This window comes from Cherax quadricarinatus, chromosome 68, assembly GCF_038502225.1.
Source record: "Cherax quadricarinatus isolate ZL_2023a chromosome 68, ASM3850222v1, whole genome shotgun sequence".
NCBI lineage: Eukaryota > Metazoa > Arthropoda > Malacostraca > Decapoda > Parastacidae > Cherax > Cherax quadricarinatus.
The window spans coordinates 23,535,520-23,559,905 of record NC_091359.1 but is presented as its reverse complement, the minus strand read 5'-3'; positions in this window follow the sequence as shown (position 1 = coordinate 23,559,905).

Below are 24,386 nucleotides of genomic sequence, written 5' to 3'. Positions count from 1 at the left end.
TCTTTTCTGTCACGTCAGAGATCATAGCCATCCTATTGACTGGTCTTCTGCTAAAACTGTCTTCCCTACTTCCAACTCGAACAGTCGCCGTCTAGTTGAATCCTCTCTAATACACAACTTTCCTTGTATGAACCTTAGCCCTGGCTTCGTCTCTGTAGATGCCTTCCTCTCCCACTACATTGTAAAATGCTCCAAACTTCAGAACACCCGTGACTTAACCTGAATCCTCATTTTTTCTTTCTTTTTCTTCTTCCTCTTCCCCTTTCCTCTTTCATTTTCTCCTCTGGGTTGTCTTTCTCTCTCCTGTCTCGTGTTTCTGTTCCTTCTTCATTTATTTTATTTCACCACTTCCCCTTTCACGCACCTCTGTGCGCTTGCTCTCCCTCTGTGGGCATCTAGCTCTCTTCCAGTGCTCCCCTTCCTTTGTTTTTGACTGGCTCGTCATCCTTATTTCCCACTTCTACCACTACCACTACTACTACCTCTTCTTCTTCTACTACTACTACAACTACTGATGAAATTAAGACACATGTGCGGCGACTGGTTGTCTTTGTTGTGGACGTTTCGCCATCCAGTGGCTGGCTGGATGGCGAAACGTCTACGATGGGGATGCCCGGGTGTTGTGCATGTGTCTTAATTTCATCTTGTCGGTATTATATACAATTCTTGTACTACTACTACTACTACTACTACCTCCACCTCTTCCTGCCTATATATAGCCGTCCTCCTCCACCTCTGTTAGTGTGACTTTGTCAATGGTCCAAGTCGGACCGAAACGTCGTCGTAAGCTTCTCTCTCTCTCTTTTATGTGCGGGTTATTTGTGTATCGTTCCAGTCACGGTATTGTGCCTTTTTGTTATTTATTTAAAGATAACCAAGTGTTGCACATGTCTAACTGATCAACTTGACTGTTGTATGAACCATGTATCAACACTAACCCATTATCAACATCAATACAGAGTTGTTGATCAATAAAGATACCAGGGTGTTACACATGTGTGTGTACATACACTCAGGTACACGACTCGACTCAGGTACACCTCCACACGTGAGCGTTAATGCAAATATTTAATTAGTCACTCAGGTGACAGCACCTCATTACCTAAAAGCATGCAGACAGGGGTCAACAGGGACAGCTGTTGTTCAGACCGAACATCAGAATGGCCAAGAAAAAAGTGAATTAAGTGACCTAGATTATTATTATAATCAAAAAGAAGCGCTAAGCCCCAAGGGCTATACAGCTAAGTGACCTAGAGCGTAGAATGATTGTTGGTGCCAGACGAGGCTGTCCGAGTATCTCAGAAACTGCTGATGTCCTGGGATTGTCACGCACAAGTCTCTAGAAAGGAGTCGGGTAGCGTTATATGTCTCTGATAATGAAAAAATAAGCACATAAGCAGTATAATGGGATCCTTTATTGACAACGTTTCGCCCACACAGTGGACTTTGTCAAGTCACAAACAGATTTACCTGGGTGAAAGGTACGTGAAGTCAGGTGGAGAATGCTTGGTACGTTGGATCTTTTCAACAAGGTAGATGTGTTTGTGACTTGATAAAGTTCACTGTGTGGTCGAAACATTGTCAATAAAGGATCACATTATATTGGTTATATGTTTATTTTTTCCACTGTGTCGGTATTTTATACCATTCACTTCCATTCTGGGATAACTTGAATTGATGCGTCGAAACAGGTATAAAGATCGATGGATTAGACACTGAATCTGTGTGGGTAGAATATCTAGGAGAAGAAAAAAAATATTTTAGGTGTTATATACCGACCCCCAAGTCAGAGGGAGACTTGTTTGGAATGAAACTGTTAGGGTTTCTAGACACAATAACGTAGCAATAGTAGGGGATTCTAACTTTAGTCAAATAGACGGGACTACATTGACCGGAAATTTAAGAGACCAGTGCCTTTCCGGAGGCAGTTCAGTACTGCTTTTTGAAGCAATATGTAACAGTCCATACCAGAGGTAATAATCTGTTGGATCTGATTTTGTCCAATAATGAATTATTATAATAAAAAAGAAGCGCTAAGCCACAAGGGCTATACAGCGTCCAATAATGAAACTCTGGATAATAATCTTGATGTCACTAAGAAGCTTGGCAGGAGTGTTCACAAATCTGTTAACTTTGATGGACTTAGAGAACACTTGTCTAGTTTTGACTGAGAATATTTGTCTAATGGTTCTATTGAAGATGATACAGTAACGATAACCGCAAATATAACTCTGTTCTTAATAATGTACAACTTGCTTAAAGTATATATATTCCCCAGAGAAAAATTAGGTCAAATATAAACAAGCTGATAATAAGCAGGAAATGTGCTCTATTTTTAAGAGTTATTTCTTGTCAGTTTACCTGGAGTTTACCTGGAGAGTGTTCCGGGGGTCAACGCCCCCGCGGCCCGGTCTGTGACCAGGCCTCCTGGTCACAGACTCTGAAGAAAATAAATTAATATTGCAGTAACGAGTGATATAGTTATCAAACATCTAGACAACCAAGAGCAAAATAAGTCATCAGGCCCCGAGGAACTGTATTCCAAGGTACTTAAGAATGTAAGATGGAACTTAGTCAGCCGCTAACGAGCCTAATTAACTCATCTATCCAAACCATCAGGGGATAAATCAGTTCCACCAAATTACCGTCCAATAAGCCTGATGACTGTAATAGGCAAATTATTATAATCAGTTATAACTGATATTATTAGTGGCCAACTTAATGAGCATAATTTGGTTGAGTCTCAGCATAGATTCACGAGAGGTGGTTACTGCCTGACCAAATTAATGACGTTCTTCAATAACGCATTTCAGGCAGTAGATAATAAAGAATATGTTTTAACATGTTCTAACATGTTCTAGCATGTTCTAACATGTTCTAACATGTTCTAACATGGGTCGAGACATGGCTTTCCAACAAGAGACAACGAGTTTGAATTAATGGGGTCAAGTCTGAATGGGGATCGGTCACTAGTGGCGTTCCACAAGGATCAGTTTTCTGTCCATTGTTCACAATTTACATTAATGACCTTGATGAAGGAATTACAAGTGACATAATTTATACCATGAATTAGGGAAAGATCCTGGACTTCACCTTACGAAACAGAGCAATTATGGACACTATAGTGGAGAAATGAATATGTTATTAGAAGACGAGCGAACTTACCCTCGTGTAGTATACAGGATTTAAACCCCAGTAACCAACCTGTACGGTAAACTTGTATCAAACACGTTTGACCTTCATAGAACCCTACGATATAATATTAATAAGACCATTCTTAAAGTTTAAAAATTACACACTTTTACAACATCTGGGAATCTTTATTAAGGAAAAGTTTCGCCAACAAGTGGCTTCCTCAGTCCGGTACAGAGATGAATGGTGGAAGATGAGAAGGAGTTCGAGGTAATTAGTCCCTCAGCCTCAAGTCGATGTATTCAGTCCATCAATCTTCACGCTTATAAAGGACATTTATTAAAGAAAACATTTCTTTAGGAGCGACTTCATCAGTCCTATGACATCCTGATGAAGCCATTTAGGGAGAACAATTTTAACAAATGTCTTGAAATGAACACAAGTGTCCTCTTCCATAGGCCATTTACAAAGCAACATTTACAAGATAAAAGGTGCAACAGGCACCTTGAGGACTGGCGCTCGTATATTTCTCTGAATTATATTATTACAGTCAAGAATTTGGCATCAAGTGTAAAAGCAGCATTAAGTAAGATCAAGTCCCCAAGACAATATGCTGTTCCCAGAGAGATACTGCTGCAATAACGTCTGAGCTTTCTAAACTTAAGATAAAAGCTTTCTAAACTTATATATAATACTGACTCCCTGAGGACCTATGTTGCCAGAGACTCAAACTCACTGCTACTGTACTCTGATTTTCTTTGTATCCGCGAGAAGAACTAAAGCAGTATGGGTCATACAGCTCCTGGGGAATGGTAGATAAGATTGGTTTGATGCCAGAAATAGAAGGATAGCTCCCATTCCTTGGATGAAGAGCACATGAAGGGGTACCAGGCTTCTAATAAAGTGGGTTGAGAGGAACTTTTGCAGTGATGGTAAGCTGGGTCTTGGATCGCTAGTGAGAAACTTTTAATACCTGGACACGTGCATGTTAGAAGAGGAGAGAAGGTGATCAGTCCCTCAGACTTGATAGATGGTGATGAGTCCCTCAGCCTTCAGAGAGGGTAGTCAGTCCCTTAGTCTTGATAGAAGGTGGTCAGTCCCTCAGCCCTGGCCACCTTTCATCAAAGCTGAGGGACTGATCATCTTCCATCAAGGCTGAGGGACTGATCATCTTCCATCAAGGCTGAGGGACTGATCATCTTCCATCAAGGCTGAGGGACTGATCATCTTCCATCAAGGCTGAGGGACTGACCATCTTCCATCAAGGCTGAGGGACTGATCATCTTCCATCAAGGCTGAGGGACTGATCATCTTCCATCAAGGCTGAGGGACTGACCCCCTCAAAATTACACCTCTCCCGTGACTTAGCTTTTAGAAAACAACAGTGAATTAGTGGACTGTGTGACCAAGGATCCTGAATGACACTAATCAAAACTATTCGCAATGGTCAACTGTTATTATTATTATTGTTATTATTATTATTATTATTATTATTATTGATTAAGTATTTTCTAGGATTATCATTTCTTTTGAAGTAGACACAATGACAGTTGTGGTACACTCAGATATCTGAGTGTATACGAGTGGTATACTCAGATATCCGATTGTATATGAGTGGTACACTAAGGTATATGAGTGGTACACTCAGGTATCTGAGTGTATACGATTGGTACACTCAGATATCTGAGTGTACCACAGGTTTGTGTGTTACCATGATAAGTGTGTGTGTGTGTGTGTGTGTGTGTGTGTGTACTCACCTAGTTGTGGTTGCAGGGATCGAGTCATAGCTCCTGGCCCCGCCTCTTCACTGGTCGCTACTAGGTCACTCTCCCTGAACCATTAGCTTGATCATACCTCTGCTTAAAGCTATGTATGGATCCTGCCTCCACTACATCGCTTCCCAAACTATTCCACTTCCTGGCTATTCTGTGACTGAAGAAATACTTCCTAACATCCCTGTGATTCATCTGTGTCTTCAGCTTCCAACTGTGACCCGTCGTTGCTGTGTTCCATCTCTGGTACGTCCTGTCTCTGTCCACCGTGTCTATACCTCTCAGTATTTTATATATCGTTATCATATCCCCCCTAACTCTCCTGTCTTCCAGTGTCGTCAGGTTGATTTCCCTTAACCTCTCCTCGCTGGACATACCCCTTAGCTCCCGGACTAGTCTTGCTGCAAACCTTTCAACTTTCTCTAGTTTTCTTACATGCTTGGCTAGGTGAGGGTTCCAAACTGGCGCTGGTGTGTGTGTGTGTGTGTGTTACCATGATAAGTATGCGTGTTACCATAAGTATGCGTGTTACCATAATGAGTATTCCTTGGCTGATCATTTCACATTACTGATGCCCTTTCTACTCTAGTTCTCTCAGATACATTCAATTTAATCCCATTCAATCGTCTCCACCGAAATTCTCCTACCCCTTTTTCAGCTTTGTTTTGCTTAGAGCCATAACATCCAGCTTCTTTGCAGTCATACCCTTTACAGTCAATTCTTTTATCATCCGTTCTACATTTACACACTTCCCAATATACATAGTTGTACAAAGGAATATAATACAGTGGTCCCTCAATTATCGTCCTTAATCCGTTCCTGGAAGTAGGACTATTATCGAAATAGACGATTTTCAAATCATCCCATCATCAAAATTTCTATCTTTTTTGATTTAGTAATTGTTACACAAGAATGGGTTACTAACCCCTTGTTCCTCCCATTTTAGTCGCCTTTTATAACATGTGTGGTTTATGGAGGAAGGATTCTTCTCCACTTCCCCACGGAGATGATAAGGGAAACTACAAGAATAAAAACTATTAAGAAATTAGAAGAAAAGTCAGATGAGTGTATATACACATACTGCACATGTACAACTGTGTAGGAAGAACCAGGTGTAAGTAGAAGCAGCAAGATGTGCCTATCACATTACGTATTAACACAAAATTATAACACTCGTGGTGCTAGAATTATGTGTCAAATCTACACGAATGTCACTGGTGGTGTCAGACTGTGTTATCAGATCTGAATGTGTGCACATCACTGGTGGTGCTGGAATGTGGTGCCAAATCTACGAATTTCTGGTGTTAGAATGTGGGGATATATTATGTGGGATATATTATGTGGCTCTATTAAACCTTTAATAAATATATAACAGTCAAATTGGGCAGAATTGCACCGAGTACACTAAGAAAAAACTCAATAAGTGTGAAGGGACCAAGACTTTTCAACACCCTCCTTCATCCATAAGAGGTATTACCAATAGACTCCTGGCTGCCTTCAAGAGAGAACTTGCTAAATTACTCCCTGATCAGTAGGGCTGTGATTCATATGCTTGCAGCTAACACCAAGAGCCTGGTTGATTTGGTCAGGAGTCCTAGTCTGCTGGTAGATACCTGTCACCAGGTTCCACGGGGAGGGAAATGGCTTGGTGATTCTGAGTAACAGGTGAAATACCTTTAAGTGACGGCTTGGCGAGTCACAAGGTCCCGAGTGAAGATAAGAGGAGCGACCGCATAAGTCGAATACATCGACGGTGTAAAGGTAATTTTGAGGTGATCAGTCCCTCATTCTTAAGAGCACTTGGTCAGTTTCTTACTCTGTCTCTGGCATCATGCCTCGGCTTTACGTTAAGTCTCTGGCATCATGCCTCGGCTTTACGTTAAGTCTCTGGCATCATGCCTCGGCTTCACGTTAAGTCTCTGGCATCATGCCTCGGCTTTACGTTAACTTTCTGGCATCATGCCTCGGCTTTACGTTAAGTCTCTTGCATCATGCCTCGGCTTTACGTAAAGTTTCTGGCATCATGCCTCGGCTTTACGTTAAGTTTCAGGCATCATGCCTCGGCTTTACGTTAAGTTTCTGGCATCATGCCTCGGCTTTACGTTAAATCTCCGGCATCATGCATTCGGCTTTACGTTAAGTCTCTGGCATCATGCCTCGGCTTTACGTTAAGTCTCTGACATCATGTCTCGGCTTTACGTTAAGTCTCTGGCATCATGCCTCGGCTTTACGTTAAGTCTCTGGCATCATGCCTCGCTTTACGTTAAGTTTCTGGCATCATGTCTCGGCTTAACGATAAGTTTCTGGCATCATGCCTCGGCTTTACGTTAAGTCTCTGGCATCATGCCTCGGCTTTATGTTAAGTCTCTGGCATCATGCCTCGGCTTTATGTTAAGTCTCTGGCATCATGCCTCGGCTTCACGTTAAATCTCTGGCATCATGCATTCGGCTTTACGTTAAATTTCAGGCATCATGCCTCGGCTTTACGTTAAGTTTCTGGCATCATGCCTCGGCTTTACGTTAAGTCACTGGCATCATGCCTCGGCTTTACGTTAAGTCTCTGGCATCATGCATCGGCTTTACGTTAAGTTTCTGGCATCATGCATCGGCTTTACGTTAAGTTTCTGGCATCATGCCTCGGCTTTACGTTAAGTTTCTGGCATCATGCCCCGGCTTAACGTTAAGTCTCTGGTATCATGCCTCGGCTTTACGTTAAGTCTCTGGCATCATGTCTCGGCTTTACGTTAAGTCTCTGGCATCATGCCTCAGTTTTACGTTAAGTTTCTGGCATCATGCCTCGGCTTTACGTTAAGTTTCTGGCATCATGCCTCGGCTTTACGTTAAATCTCTGGCATCATGCATTCGGCTTTACGTTAAGTTTCTGGCATCATGCCTCGGCTTTACGTTAAGTCTCTGGCATCATGCCTCGGCTTTACGTTAAGTCTCTGGCATCATGCCTCGGCTTTACGTTAAGTTTCTGGCATCATGCCTCGGCTTTACGTTAAGTTTCTGGCATCATGCCTCGGCTTTACGTTAAATCTATGACATCATGCATTCGGCTTTATGTTAGGTTTCTGGCATCATGCCTCGGCTTTACGTTAAGTCTCTGGCATCATGCCTCGGCTTTACGTTAAGTCTCTGGCATCATGCCTCGGCTTTACGTTAAGTTTCTGGCATCATGTCTCGGCTTTACGTTAAGTTTCTGGCATCATGCCTCGGCTTTACGTTAAGTCTCTGGCATCATGCCTCGGCTTTACGTTAAGTCTCTGGCATCATGCCTCGGCTTTACGTTAAGTCTCTGGCATCATGCCTCGGCTTTACGTTAAGTTTCTGGCATCATGTCTCGGCTTTACGTTAAGTTTCTGGCATCATGCCTCGGCTTTACGTTAAGACTGAGAACTTTCTATCGATTACTTAAAAATTACTTTTTCACTTCTACTGTCTCAAGTATTGTAATTATGTCTGAATTTAGCTGATGAAGTCTGCTATGCAGACGAAACGTTTCTACAATAAAGACAGGTAAATGTTGCACAGGTGTCTTACTGTAGTGGACAGACTGGAGAACAATCATATAAGACCAGGTGAAGTCTTTGTAAGATGACCTCAGCACCTGTGTAATACCACCATTAATGCCTCATAAGCAGAGTAACACCACCAACACTGCTACTATTAGCTCATAAGCAGGGTGAGTAGCACTACTACTACTGCCTCACAAGCAGGGTGAGTAGCACCACCACTACTGCCTCACAAGCAGGGTAAGTAGCACCACCACTACTGCCTCACAAGCAGGGTAAGTAGCACCACCACTACTGCCTCACAAGCAGGGTAAGTAGCACCACCACTACTGCCTCACAAGCAGGGTAAGTAGCATCACTACTGCCTCACAAGGAGGGTAAGTAGCACCACCACTACTGCCTCACAAGCAGGGTAAGTAGCACCACCACTACTGCCTCACAAGCAGGGTAAGTAGCACCACCACTACTGCCTCACAAGCAGGGTAAGTAGCACCACCACTACTGCCTCACAAGCAGGGTAAGTAGCACCACCACTACTGCCTCACAAGCAGGGTAAGTAGCACCACCACTACTGCCTCACAAGCAGTGTAAGTAGCACCACCACTACTGCCTCACAAGCAGGGTAAGTAGCACCACCACTACTGCCTCACAAGCAGTGTAAGTAGCACCACCACTACTGCCTCACAAGCAGGGTAAGTAGCACCACCACTACTGCCTCACAAGCAGGGTAAGTAGCACCACCACTACTGCCTCACAAGCAGGGTAAGTAGCACCACCACTGCCTCACAAGCAGGGTAAGTAGCATCACTACTGCCTCACAAGGAGGGTAAGTAGTACCACCACTACTGCCTCAAAAGCAAGGTAAGTAGCACCACCACTACTGCCTCACAAGCAGGGTAAGTAGCACCACCACTACTGCCTCACAAGCAGTGTAAGCAGCACCACCACTACTGCCTCACAAGCAGTGTAAGTAGCACCACCACTACTGCCTCACAAGCAGTGTAAGTAGCACCACCACTACTGCCTCACAAGCAGTGTAAGTAGCACCACCACTACTGCCTCACAAGCAGGGTAAGTAGCACCACCACTACTGCCTCACAAGCAGTGTAAGCAGCACCACCACTACTGCCTCACAAGCAGTGTAAGTAGCACCACCACTACTGCCTCACAAGCAGTGTAAGTAGCACCACCACTACTGCCTCACAAGCAGGGTAAGTAGCACCACCACTACTGCCTCACAAGCAGGGTAAGTAGCACCACCACTACTGCCTCACAAGCAGGGTAAGTAGCACCACCACTACTGCCTCACAAGCAGGGTAAGTAGCACCACCACTACTGCCTCACAAGCAGGGTAAGTAGCACCACCACTACTGCCTCACAAGCAGGGTAAGTAGCACCACCACTACTGCCTCACAAGCAGGGTAAGTAGCACCACCACTACTGCCTCACAAGCAGGGTAAGTAGCACCACCACTACTGCCTCACAAGCAAGGTAAGTAGCACCACCACTACTGCCTCACAAGCAGGGTAAGTAGTCAAGTCTTGGCCAGCTTCCAGGCAGCTCTACTTCATCACCGTGGCTTTAAGACACTCAGTATCTCTGGCACTCACACTGCTCACCACGCTGACCTTCCTATCCATAAAACATATCCACACACACAAAACATTCCTTACAAACTATATGTCTTGAGCTGGTCTTAGTACCAGGTCACCATCTACACTGTTAGACTTAAGTCCCTGAGAGGATAGGTTCAGTGTGGACTCGTAGTCTAAGTGAGGAGTCACACCACTTAGGACTCATTCCATGAACACAGTTTCTGAATAATGCCGTCATGTTGATTTAGTTGTATGTTAAGTAGACCAGGACTGGGACCGGCCAGGAAGCAGTGACCAGAGGACTGGAATTCTCTTCAGGTACCGCCGCCTTCTTGTAATGTTTTTTTTTTATTTCGGATATGTCTGGTGTGGGTGGTCAATCAGCAAGAACTCATTTAAAATTAAGTCCTATCTAAAATTTTCAAATATACGTTTAAGATATATTTTTTCATCTATGTTAATGTAAAAATTAATAATTTTGCACCAAAAGAACCTTAGAAAACTTACCTAACTTTATTATAACAAGCACAACTGAATTTAGTCTAATCCAACTAAATGTATTTTAGATAAGTTTACAATAATTTAATAAAGAAACACAATGAAATATATTTTTTTCCGTTAGGTTCAGAATGATTTTTGAGAAATAATTGCATACACAAATTTCCGCTTGCCTTATTCGACAAGGCAAGCGTTGCTATTTAAACCAAAATCACAAGTTTTACCAAATCGCCACGACATGTGTGTGTATGTGTGTGTATGTGTGTGTGTGTGTGTGTGTGTGTGTGTGTGTGTGTGTGTGTGTGTGTGTATGTGTATGTGTGTGTGTGTGTGTGTGTGTGTGTGTATGTATATATATATATATATATATATATATATATATATATATATATATATATATATATATATATATATATATATATATATATATATATATATTATATGTCGTGCCGAATATGTAAAACTGGTCAATTAGCAAGAACTCATTTAAAATTAAGTCCTTTCTAAAATTTTCTCTTATACGTTCAGAGATATATATTTTTTTCATTAATGTTAATGTAAAAATTTTTAATTTTGCTCCAAAAGAATCTTAGAAAACTTTCCTAACCTTATTATAACCTTATTATAACTAAATATATTTTAGATTTGTTTACAATAATTTAATACTAAAAAAACACAGTGAAATATATTTTTTTTCGTTAGGTTCAGAATGATTTTGGAGAAATTATTGCATACACAGATTTTCGCTTGTCCTATATGGCAAGATGAGCGTTGCTATTTAAGCCAAGATCGTAAATTCTGCCTATTAGGCACGATATATATATATATATATATATATATATATATATATATATATATATATATATATGCAAGACAAGCCTCACAGTGAGAATTTGCACAGTTCTCACTGCGTCATCAGGAGCTGTGCAATGTTGCAAGGGTAACAACAAGAGAAGTAGACTGGCTGGTGCCACCATGCTGCCATACTCTGAAAACTTACCCTATTTCTCCTGTTGTTGCCCTTGCAACATTGCACAGCTTCTGATGATACACTGAGAATTGTGAAAATAATTGAGCTAAATATTTCCACCCTCCATGGCTTGTCTTGCATTGTTAAGATCGCCTGTCTGCGATTGTTTGCATTATATATATATATATATATATATATATATATATATATATATATATATATATATATATATATATATATATACAGGGCCATGCAATTCTAGGATTGTGTGGTCCAAAACGACATGGGTTCGAATCCTTGCAGTGTTATTGATTCTATACCACTCGTTCATGGTACGACGTGAGGTCATACCTGTCCTAAGCTTTCTGGGAGTTAGCATGGGGTGTTACCGAGCACCTTGGCTTGTTAGTCTTAGAATCTCAACTTGTTGAAGAAGGAGGTTCTACTTCTTCAGGATTAAAATAGGAGGCTACGCCTAGATGGGTCCGGGAGTGTGAGATGGATGGGGCTGGTAAAGAGGAAATGGTCACCAGCAGTGAGAGTGGCAGCCGCTTTAAGTGGCAAGTGGCTCACAGTTCAGGAAGAAGGAATATAAGGAGGGTTGATAGAAAAGATGTCAAGGTAGGAAATCGATTCTCTGTTCTCCAGGACGAGTGTACTTCAGCGGTTAGTGAGGTTAAAGGTATCACTGACTCCCCTGCTAATTAAGGTAAGAATATTCTAATTGTAGGAGATTCTCAGGTAAGATATATGCACCATGCTTTTTATAACAGAGACAGGAAGGTCAGAGGGTTTGCCTCCCAGGAGCTGGTGTTGGTGACATTGTCAGCAGGTTGGATATTATGTCAGGTAATGGGAACAAGCCCATTATCTGTCTAAGTGCTGTTGAAAATGACATCAGGAAGGGCAAGAGTCAGGAGCTGCTGGATAAATACAGGTCAGCCATAGAAGTACTCAGGTCGAAGGGAGGGATCTCAATCATATGTAGTATCTTGCCTAGAAATAGAGTGGGCAATGAATGGATGTCTAGGGCAATTGGTATAAATTGCTGGCTAGACAGGTACTGCAAGGAACTTGCAATCCCATTCACTGATAACTGGGACAAATTCTATGGTAAACATGATATGCATGCAAGGGATGGGGTTCATCTCTCTGGGGCTGGAGTGGTTGCATTAGCCAATTCGATTGAGGGGGTAATTGATGATTTGTCTAGAAATTTAAACTGATAGATTATGGCTGTTTGAGAGAAATAATCAGGCTACAGTACTAGGGTTGAAAACAGCAGATATTTCCGGGATACCTGAGGGATATGTTTAAAAGACAATATTCAAAATAAAGTTACTAGTAAACGCAAAGCAATTGATCAACGGAGATAGTAGAGAGCAACGAATGACTAGTTCCCTTAAGGTTTACTGTACAAATAGTAGGAGTGTAAAAAAATAAGATATTTGAGCTAAGATTACTTGGAAGCGCAGGTAATATAGACATTATTGCTATAACAGAGACATGGTTCAACCTGATAGAGAAATGCCATCTGAATGCAACACATAGGGTTATAAACTATTCCACACTGATAGGGTCAACAGGAAGGGTGGTGGAGTGGCAATGTACGTCAGAGATAATTTACATTGTTGTCTTAGACATGATATAAGATTATAAACATTGGACACATAATCTGTTTGGCTACAGTTTCTCGAAGATCGTGACAAATTAATTTTGGGGGTGATTTATAGGCCCCCAAACCTTCATAAGGAGTGCAGTAAGCTGGTATGAGACGAAATTCATAAGGCATCTAGATATGACAATGTTGTGTTATTGGGAGAGTTTAACTTTAGACAAACTGGGTGGAACAATGTGACAGGAAATCTTGAGTCTAGTGACTTTCTTGATACGGTTCAGGATTGCTTTTTAAAACAGTTCGTAGCAGAACCGACTAGAGGAAACAATCTGCTTGGCAACAAAGAATCACTAATTAATAATCTTGAGCTTGATGAGCTTGGGGAAAGCAATCACAAATCACTTAGTTTCAATATATCAGTGAAGTACCCAGATAACTGCAATCAAATCTCTGTCCCAGACTTTTGCTTGGCCGACTTCATGGGACTGAGAAATTACTTGGGTGGGCAAAATTGGGAAGTCCTGACTATGGGTCAGGTAGGTGATCTTGGTTGCCAATATGACGTTTTTCAGTGCATAGTTCTAGCTGCCCAGACAACTTTTGTTCCAAGTAGGGAAATTAGATCTAACAAAAATAATCCCAAATGAATGAACAATAGATTAAAACATCTCATTGGTCAAAAGAGAGGCATATAAAGGCGTATCAATATATTCAATTAAAGAGAAATAAAGAAAAGGGAATAAGAAAAGCAAAAAGGGATTTTGAGGCTAAGGTCGCAAGGGATTTAAAGACTAACCCAAAAGGGTTCTTTCAGGTATACAGAAGTAAGATTAAGGACAAGATTGGCCCACTTAAAGGTAACTCAGGTCAGATCACTGACAGTGATAAGGATATGTGTGAACTTTTCCATACTAACTTATTCTCAGTTTTTACCCAGGAAAATACTAGCGAAATTCCAGAAATAGATTATGTAGAACAGGACGATAATAAACTATGCACGATTGCGGTAACTAGTGACATGGTCCTCAAATAGAGAAACTAAAACCTAACAAATCCCCAGGCCCTGATGAACTGTTTGCAAGGGTGTTAAAGGAATGTAAAGAGGAACTTAGCATACCTTTGGCTAATCTTTTCAACATATCACTACAAACTGGCATAGTGCCTGACAAGTGGAAAATGGCAAATGTAATACCTATTTACAAGGCAGGTGACAGGTCCTTAGCTTTGAACTATAGACCAATAAGCCTTACCTCCATAGTGGGAAAATTTATGGAATCAATAATTGCCGAAGCAATTCGTAGCCATCTTGATAGGCATAAATTAATTAATGAATCTCAACACGAATTTACTAACTTTTTTCACTAAGGTGTTTGAGGAGGTAGATCATGGTAATGAATATGATATTGTGTATATGGACTTCAGTAAGGCTTTCGATAAGAGTTCCACATCAGAGGCTATTGAGGAAACAAGGCACACGGAAGAGGAGAATTTTTTTCCTGGGTAGAAGCGTAGTTGACAAATAGGCAGCAGAGTTTTTGCCACAAGCGGTGTTCCTCAGGGATCAGTGTTGGGCACGTTGTTGTTCACAATTTACATAAACAACATAGATGAGGAAATAAATAGCGACATAAGCAAATTTGCTGATGACACCAAAATAGGCCGTCTAATTCATTCTATTGAGGACACTAGAGCACTCCAGGATGATTTGAATAGACTGACGCAATGGTCGGAGAAGTGGCAGATGCAGTTTAATATAGACAAATGCAAAGCTCTAAATGTTGGACAAGAAAATAACCATGCCACATATAAACTAAATAATGTAGATCTTAATATTACTGATTGCGAAAAAGATTTAGGAGTTCTGGTTAGCAGTAATCTAAAACCAAGACAACAGTACATTAGTGTTCGCAATAAAGCTAACAGAATTCTTGGCTTCATATCAAGAAGTATAAATAATAGAAGTCCTCAGGTTGTTCTTCAACTCTATATATCCTTGGTTAGGCCTCATTTAGACTATGCTGCTCAGTTCTGGTCACCGTATTACAGAATGGATATAAATGCGCTGGAAAACCTACAAAGGATGATGACAAAGTTGATCCTATGTATCAGAAATCTTCCCTATGAGGATAGACTGAGGGCCCTGAATCTGCACTCTCTAGAAAGGCGTAGAATTAGGGGGGGATATGATTGAGGTGTATAAATGGAAGACAGGAATAAATAAAGGGGATGTAAATAGCGTTCTGAAAATTTACAGCCAAGACAGGACTCGCAGCGATGGTTTCAAGTTAGAAAAATTCAGATTCAGGAAGGATACAGGAAAGCACTGGTTTGGTAACAGAGTTGTGGATGAGTGCTCCTTCCTTAAGTGAAAGTGACCTGAGTAGGTGGGTCATTGGGCTAAGCCGGAGGGTGACATGGACCTGCTTCACGGGTCAGTAGGCCTGTTGCAGTATTCCTTCCTTCTTATGTTCTTTTATATATATATTTATATATATATATATATATATATATATATATATATATATATATATATATATATATATATATATATTATATATATATAGGAATTCGCAAGAGCAGGCGAAATATACACAAACACTGATCTCAGGCCATCTCTGGCCGTCTCCCACCAAGGTAGGGTGACCTGAAAAAGAAAAACTTTCATCATTCACTCCATCACTGTCTTGCCAGAGGTGCGCTTACACTACAGTTATAAAACTGCAACATTAACACCCCTCCTTCAGAGTGCAGACACTATACTTTCCATCTCCAGGACTCAAGTCCGACCTGCCGGTTTCCCTGAATCCTTTCATCTTACCTTGCTCGCACTCCAACAGCACGTCAAGTTCTAAAAAAACATTTGTCTCCATTCTCTCCTGTCTAATACGCTCACATACACTTGCTGGAAGTCCAAGTCCCTCGCACACAAAACCTCCTTTACCCCCTTCCTCCAACCCCCTATGCCACCTTCCCTCCACTACAGATTTATACACTTTTGAAGTCGTTCTATTTTCTTCCACCCTCTCTACATGTCCGAACCACCTCAACCCCTCCTCAGCCCTCTGGATAATAGTTTTGGTAATCTTGCATCTTCTAATTTCCATACTACAAATTCTCTACATTATATTCACACCACACATTGCCCTCAGACATGACATCTCTACTGCCTCCAGCCTTCTCCTTGTTGCAACATTCACCACACATGTATTACACCCATATAAGAGTGTTGGTATAACTCTACTCTCATACATTCCCTCTGCTTCCATGGACAAAGTTTTTAGTTGAAATACTGGTGGTAGTAGTAGTTGTATTGGTGGTAGTAGTGGTTGTAGTGGTGGTAGTAGTGGTTGGTGTAGTGGTGGTAGTAGTGGTTGGTGTAGTAGTGGTAGTAGTGGTTGTAGTGGTGGTAGTAGTGGTTGGTGTAGTAGTGGTAGTAGTGGTTGGTGTAGTAGTGGTTGTAGTGGTGGTAGTAGTGGTTGGTGTAGTGGGGGTAGTAGTGGCTGATGTAGTGGTGGTAGTAGTGGTTGGTGTAGTAGTGGTAGTAGTGGTTGGTGTAGTAGTGGTTGTAGTGGTGGTAGTAGTGGTTGGTGTAGTAGTGGTAGTAGTGGTGGTAGTAGTGGTTGGTGTAGTAGTGGTAGTAGTGGTTGTAGTGGTGGTAGTAGTGGTTGGTGTAGTAGTGGTAGTAGTGGTTGTAGTGGTGGTAGTAGTGGTTGGTGTAGTAGTGGTAGTAGTGGTTGTAGTGGTGGTAGTAGTGGTTGGTGTTGTGGTGGTAGTAGTGGTTGGTGTAGTAGTGGTAGTAGTGGTTGTAGTGGTGGTAGTAGTGGTTGGTGTAGTGGTGGTAGTAGTGGCTGGTGTAGTGGTGGTAGTAGTGGCTGGTGCAGAGGTGATAGTAGTGGTTCGTGTAGTGGTGGTATTAGTGGTTGGTGTAGAGGTGGTACTAGTGGTTCGTGTAGTGGTGGTATTAGTGGTTGGTGTAGAGGTGGTAATAGTGGTTGGTGTAGACGAGATGCTAGTGGGTGTAAAAATGGTGGTAGTTAAAGAAATGGTTCTCGTTAGTATAATAGTTGTAGTGGGTATAGTGATGGTAGTGGTACGTGTGGTGGTGGTGGTAGCTGGTGGTGGTAGACAGTGGTAGTTGGAGGCAGTGGTAGTTGGTGATAGGTGGTAGTAGTTGGTGGTGATAGTTGGTGGAGGTAGTGGTAGTTGGTAGCGTTGGTAGGTGGTGGTGGTGGTGACAGGTTTTGTCAATTATGATAGCAGTGAGAATAATGGTAGAAGTATAGTGGCAGCAGTGAGAACAGTGGTAACAGTAAGAATGGTGGTAACACTGAGAATAGTGGTAGCAGTGACAATAGTGGTAGCAGTGAGAATAGTGGTAGCAGTGAGAAGAGTGGTAGTAGTACCACCAAAGATGATAGTGTTGGCAATGACGGCAGGAGTGTTACTGGTGGCAGGTAGCGGCAACTGGTGGCAGTGTACATGAGGGGAGGAGGGGGAGGAGGGAGGGGGAGAGAAGGAAGGGGGGAAGGATGTTTGAACTAAGGAATCAATACGTGTTTTGTACACTGCAGTGTCAAGGTCGTGGCTGTCCGTGACTGACGTGGCAGTATCAGGGTCGTGCCTGTCCGTGGCGGATGTGGCAGTGTCAGGGTCGTGCCTGTGACTGACGTGGCAGTATCAGGGTCGTGCCTGTCCGTGGCGGACGTGGCAGTGTCAGGGTCGTGCCTGTCCGTGGCGGACGTGGCAGTGTCAGGGACTTGCCTGTCCGTGGCGGACGTGGTAGTATCAGGGGTCCTACCTGTCCGTGGCGGACGTGGCAGTGTCAGGGTCGTACCTGTCCGTGACTGACGTGGCAGTATCAGGGTCGTGCTTGTCCGTGGCGGACGTGGCAGTATCAGGGACTTACCTGTCCGTGGCGGACGTGGTAGTGTCAGGGGTCCTACCTGTCCGTGGCGGGCGTGGCAGTGTCAGAGACTTGCCTGTCCGTGGCGGACGTGGTAGTATCAGGGGTCCTACCTGTCCATGGCGGACGTGGCAGTGTCAGGGTCGTACCTGTCTGTGGCGGACGTGGCAGTGTCAGGGACTTGCCTGTCTGTGGCGGACGTGGTAGTGTCAGGGGTCCTACCTGTCCGTGGCGGACATGGCAGTATCAGGGTCGTGCTCGTCCTTGGCGGACGTGTCAGTGTCAGGGATCGCGCCTGTCTGTGGCGGACGTGGCAGTGCCAGGGTCGTGCCTGTTAATGTCGGACGTGACAATGCCAGGGTCGTGCCTGTCCGTGGAGGTGGCTGACCTACAAGTATGGCCTTACACCTGAGTGCAGGTCACGAAGAGACATAACTACGACGTAGAAAATACTCCTTGGACATAGCAAGGGTCCAGGATGAGATGTGGGCTCAGATAACACACACACACACAACGATAGATGTGATCACACACGGGCACGAACACGGACACACAGATAGAGGGATGTTAGGAAATATTTTTTCAGCCTTAGAGGTCAGGAAAGCGGAGTGGTCGAGGCAGGACCCAAACATAGTTTGAAAAACAGGTCTGATAGAGATCACGAAGCCAGGAGTGAACCCAATAGTGACTAGCGAAGAGGCGGGGCCAGGAGTTGAGAATCGACCGCTGCATCCACAAATGAAGACAACGAACACGGGTTTAGAGGCAGTGAAGGAAATTATCACCCACACACGCAGTAAGTGAAGGAAATTATCACCCACACACGCAGTAAGTGAAGGAAATTATCACCCACACACGCAGTAAGTGAAGGAAATTATCACCCACACACGCAGTAAGTGAAGGAAATTATCACCCACACACGCAGTAAGTGAAGGAAATTATCACCCACACACGCAGTAGGTGAAGGAAATTATCACCCACACACGCAGTAGGTGAAGGAAATTATCACCCACACACGCAGTAGGTGAAGGAAATTATCACCCACACACGCAGTAGGTGAAGGAAATTATCACCCACACACGCAGTAAGTGAAGGAAATTATCACCCACACACGCAGTAGCTGGGTATTTTGTAATGTAGTATTTAAACGTAAATACAAAACACTATTAACAAAAGTACTCAGCGCTCTTTGAAGGGGGAGTTTATATTCAGATAAAATCTCTGAGGCTTTAAAAAGGCCAAATATAGCTATTCTTCACGAAGAGAGCGATAGAACTACTGAAAAAATTAAAGAAAACAATAGCACTGACATCTTACATTGAATCTTGGAAAGGTTAGGTTAGATCGATAGGAAACAGGACAAGTGTTTCCTGACGTGGGTCTCAGTCATGAGATGACCCGCCACCGCAGATTCTGGTCATCTGACTGAGGCTTTTGCTGGCTTATCAGTTCACCTCTTTAAAAATTAAGACAATGTTGATGTGGATGTTTCTGAGACACGAAATTTGTAACTATGGAGCAACACGAACCACAGAACCCAAGTAACTTTCCTATGACAACTGTTAGATCACTATGACAAAATTACAGAGAAAATGGAGGGGAAACAAAATGTTAATGCAATTTGTAAGAATCTTGCAAAGGTATTTGACAAACACGACAGTGGAGCGACGTATCATAAAATAAAGTCAAGAGGCATAACAGGAGAAGTAAGAGCGTGTATATTCTTATTTCTAACATATGAACCACAAAGAGGGATAACAATTAATTATAGGCAGATTACTAGAGGCAATTATAGCTGATATTATAAGAAGCCATCTTGATAAGCATAGGTTTATTTATAGTAGTCAACATGGATTTACGAGGGGTCATAGTTAAGTATTCATCACCGTGGTTTTGATAAATCTGCTTCAGATACATCAAAACCACGGTGATGAGTACCTTCATCTGATTACCTCATCTTCTACTGTCTCCAGTACCTCCGTACTGAACTGATAAATCCAATGATTGTCGAAACGTCTTTAGGATAAAAAATAAAGGGGTGCTGTGCATGTGTCTTATTCATCTTTAAAACAGACATAAACAAAAGCACTAACCACAGCTTCGTAATGTCTTTTGCAGAAGATATTAAAATAAGTCATCTCAGTAGAAGGCGCAGAAAAATTAACGATATAAGCAAAGTCTTCTAATAGGTAAAAATAACACGTTCAATGGTGTCTAATTTCAAGTGGTCAGCTATGGGAAAAACAGAGGTCAAAACGACGACAGTACACATAACGCAAGTAAAGTAACTCGTAGAGTGATAGGAACAGGTCTTCAGCGCAGTAGGTTCGAACCAATGACCTCCTACAAGGTCACAGAGACAGTCTCGACCTGGTTTATGGATGCCGTCAAAGACTTGAGAGCTGTCATTTGGAAAACACAAGACATATGCAGCAGTGGCTCGGAAAATGAGTGGGTGTCTTATGAGAACTTTCAAAACAAGTGAAACAACGCTATGCTCTGTGTTCTAACATGATGTGGTGTGACCCCTATGTGTTTATCGCTTTCCCACGGAAACAATAATTTTACTCTCAGGATCTGAATACTGTTTTGTGGCCACAGCGGCTTTCAAGGCAGGAGAGAGAGAGAGAGAGAGAGAGAGAGAGAGAGAGAGAGCAAAGCTGGAATATGTACAGAGGTGGTATACTATCAGCAGAGTCAGTAAAACATCTAAACTATTGGAGACGCCTCACAGCAGTTACATTCTGGGACGAAGAGAGCATGGGTACAGTTATAAAACACTGTCAATATGCGTGGTCCAAGACTCTTCAACACATTACCAGCATACTGACAGTCAAAATAAATAAATTTAATAAAGAAAAAAAATCTGGACAGCTTCCTTCTACATATACCAGATCAGCCGAGTTGTGCTGACTGTATGTGCCTGGGTGGATACAAGACCCTCGAAGCTGTTCACGGGTATAACACAGACACAAGGAGAGGACACAGCTGCAACCTAAATTCCAAAATAATCCAAATAATCATTAACAAATTTCTGGTGTAAGGGTGGCCAGCAAGTGGAATTTTAGCAAGAGATAACAGAAACATTGAGCCTATGGTTATAATCCATGGTAACAGATACTAATAAGTTGCTTTACAAAACATAGCCAAACGCTAGGTATTACGAGCGCAGGTATAGTATGGCCTGTGCACCTGGACGTAATGGGGTTAAAGTAGCGCAAACAAAACTCAATAGTATATGACTTGTATTTTCCTTTACCAAGTATTAACAAGCCTGTATTTACATGTACACTATGTACAATACATACAGTGATGGGATATTTAGTGTACAACACGGTGAAACAAGAGGGCAAAAGCCAGAGAATGCACCGTGCTCGACCAGCAGCCCAGACAAGTCTGTCAATTTGCTTGGCACTAGTGACCACATTGCTTCAACTTTGACAGGCTTGTCTGTGATTGGCCAATGAATTAAGGTACTGATTTAATGATAAGGCCCCTACTGATCGTTAAATCCTTAGCACCTGGTTTGCTGGTTGGGAGGCAGCCTGTATGGGAGTGTGACATATGCTGAATAAAATGTAATGTGATCCTCGCATGTCACACTAGGACGCATTTATTAGAAAACGTTTCGGTCCTGGGACCTTGATCACTTCTAATATACAGAGGTGTTTGTTGTTTAATGTTCTCCTGTGCACGGCCTGGCATGGGTCTTACTCGAAAGACTACCCATGCCAGGCCGTGTACTGGCGAACATTAAATAACAAACAACAACTCTGTATGTTAGAAGTAATCAAGGTCTCAGGACTGAAACATTTTCTAAACCAGCCTACATCCATACATTATGTACATACAGCCAACGCTTTCCTAAATCTTCCCATCAGGATTCATCCATTTACCCACAAATGACGTAATTCATATTTACAGTTCCACTGAATCTCAAACCACACACCTCCACCTCAGTACCAGCACACCCATTAAACCTTCAATATCAAACTGGCAGAACCAGCATAATGAGAGAGAATGTTGTCACTAACAAAAGAGGTGAGATAAAAGGATGAACATCAGAAAAATAACTGTGCATTTTAGCCCTTATTTAGATGAAACTAAGGAAGGTAATAACAAATGCTATTTTCCTTGGGGGTATCACATTGCGAGAAAAGAAACAAAAAATTGAGGAAGAGGAGCACTGACAATAAAGATTCAGTGGATATTTCAAGTAGTCGAAAAACTTATACACCAGGTGAATCAAAGACAATATTGCAGGAATACTGTTGTGCCCAGATGGCATAAGATGAACCATACCCCCGGCCGGGATTGAACCCGCGGCCGGGGGTATGGTTTATTTGCAATCGTGTCATTACGAAATCTTGAGGCATAAGATGGTACTGACTGTGCAATACAACCCTCTCTTCCCCCCCCCCCTCCCTCAACAACGGGAAGCAGAGGATTACGAACGAGGAAAACAGCAGAGCAACAATAAATATCGTCGATATAGCAAAATGGAGTGTACGATTATTGGGGATTTTAAGAGACACAATGCCCGTACTTACAACAGGAATATTTTGTGAGCAGCACTCACGTGATGTTGACAATAGTACACTATAATGAAAAGTTGATGAAAAAGACACATGTGCAACAGTTGGTTATCTATGTTGCTAAAATATTTCATCTACGCGGCGGGCAAAACGTTGCAACATTAAAGAAACCAACCTGTTGCACATGTCATTCTCATCAGAATTTATGTGACTCTACTGTCTCTTCTCACAGCCCTTATGTGACTACTGTCTCTTCTCACAGTCCTTATATGACTGTCTCTTCTAACAGCCCTTACATGACAAATGCCTCTTCTCACAGCCCTTATATGACTAATGTCTCTTCTCACAGCCCTTATATGACTAATGTCTCTTCTCACAGCCCTTATATGACTAATGTCTCTTCTCGCAGCCCTTATATGACTAATGTCTCTTCTCACAGCCCTTATATGACTAATGTCTCTTCTCACAGCCCTTATATGACTAATGTCTCTTCTCGCAGCATATGACTAATGTCTCTTCTCACAGCCCTTATATGACTAATGTCTCTTCTCACAGCCCTTATATGACTAATGTCTCTTCTCACAGCCCTTATATGACTAATGTCTCTTCTCACAGCCCTTATATGACTAATGTCTCTTCTCACAGCCCTTATATGACTAATGTCTCTTCTCACAGCCCTTATATGACTAATGTCTCTTCTCAGCCCTTACATGCCTCTTCTCACAGCCCTTATATGACTAATGTCTCTTCTCACAGCCCTTATATGACTAATGTCTCTTCTCACAGCCCTTATGTGACAAATGTCTCTTCTCACAGCCCTTATATGACTAATGTCTCTTCTCACAGCCCTTATATGACTAATGTCTCTTCTCACAGCCCTTATATGACTAATGTCTCTTCTCACAGCCCTTATATGACTAATGTCTCTTCTCACAGCCCTTATATGACTAATGTCTCTTCTCACAGCCCTTATATGACTAATGTCTCTTCTCACAGCCCTTATATGACTAATGTCTCTTCTCACAGCCCTTATATGACTAATGTCTCTTCTCACAGCCCTTATATGACTAATGTCTCTTCTCACAGCCCTTATGTGACTAATGTCTCTTCTCACAGCCCTTATATGACTAATGTCTCTTCTCACAGCCCTTATATGACTAATGTCTCTTCTCCCAGCCCTTACATGACAAATGTCTCTTCTCACAGCCCTTATATGACTAATGTCTCTTCTCACAGCCCTTATATGACTAATGTCTCTTCTCACAGCCCTTATGTGACTAATGTCTCTTCTCACAGCCCTTATACGACTACTGTCTCTTCTCACAGCCCTTATATGACTAATGTCTCTTCTCACAGCCCTTATGTGACTAATGTCTATTCTCACAGCCCTTAAATGACTGTCTTCTCACAGCCCTTATACGACTAATGTCTCTTCTCACAGCCCTTATGTGACAAATGTCTCTTCTCACAGCCCTTATGTGACAAATGTCTCTTCTCACATCCCTTATATGACTGTCTCTTCTCACATCCCTTATATGAATAATGTCTCTTCTCACAGCCCTTATATGACTAATGTCTCTTCTCACAGCCCTTACATGACTAATGTCTCTTCTCACAGCCCTTATATGACTAATGTCTCTTCTCACAGCCCTTATATGACACTGTCTCTTCTCACAGCCCTTATATGACTAATGTCTCTTCTCACAGCCCTTATATGATTAATGTCTCTTCTCAAAGCCCTCATATGACTACTGTCTCTTCTCACAGCCCTTATATGACAAAACTCTCTTCTCACAGCCCTTATATGACTAATGTCTCTTCTCACAGCCCTTATGTGACTAATGTCTC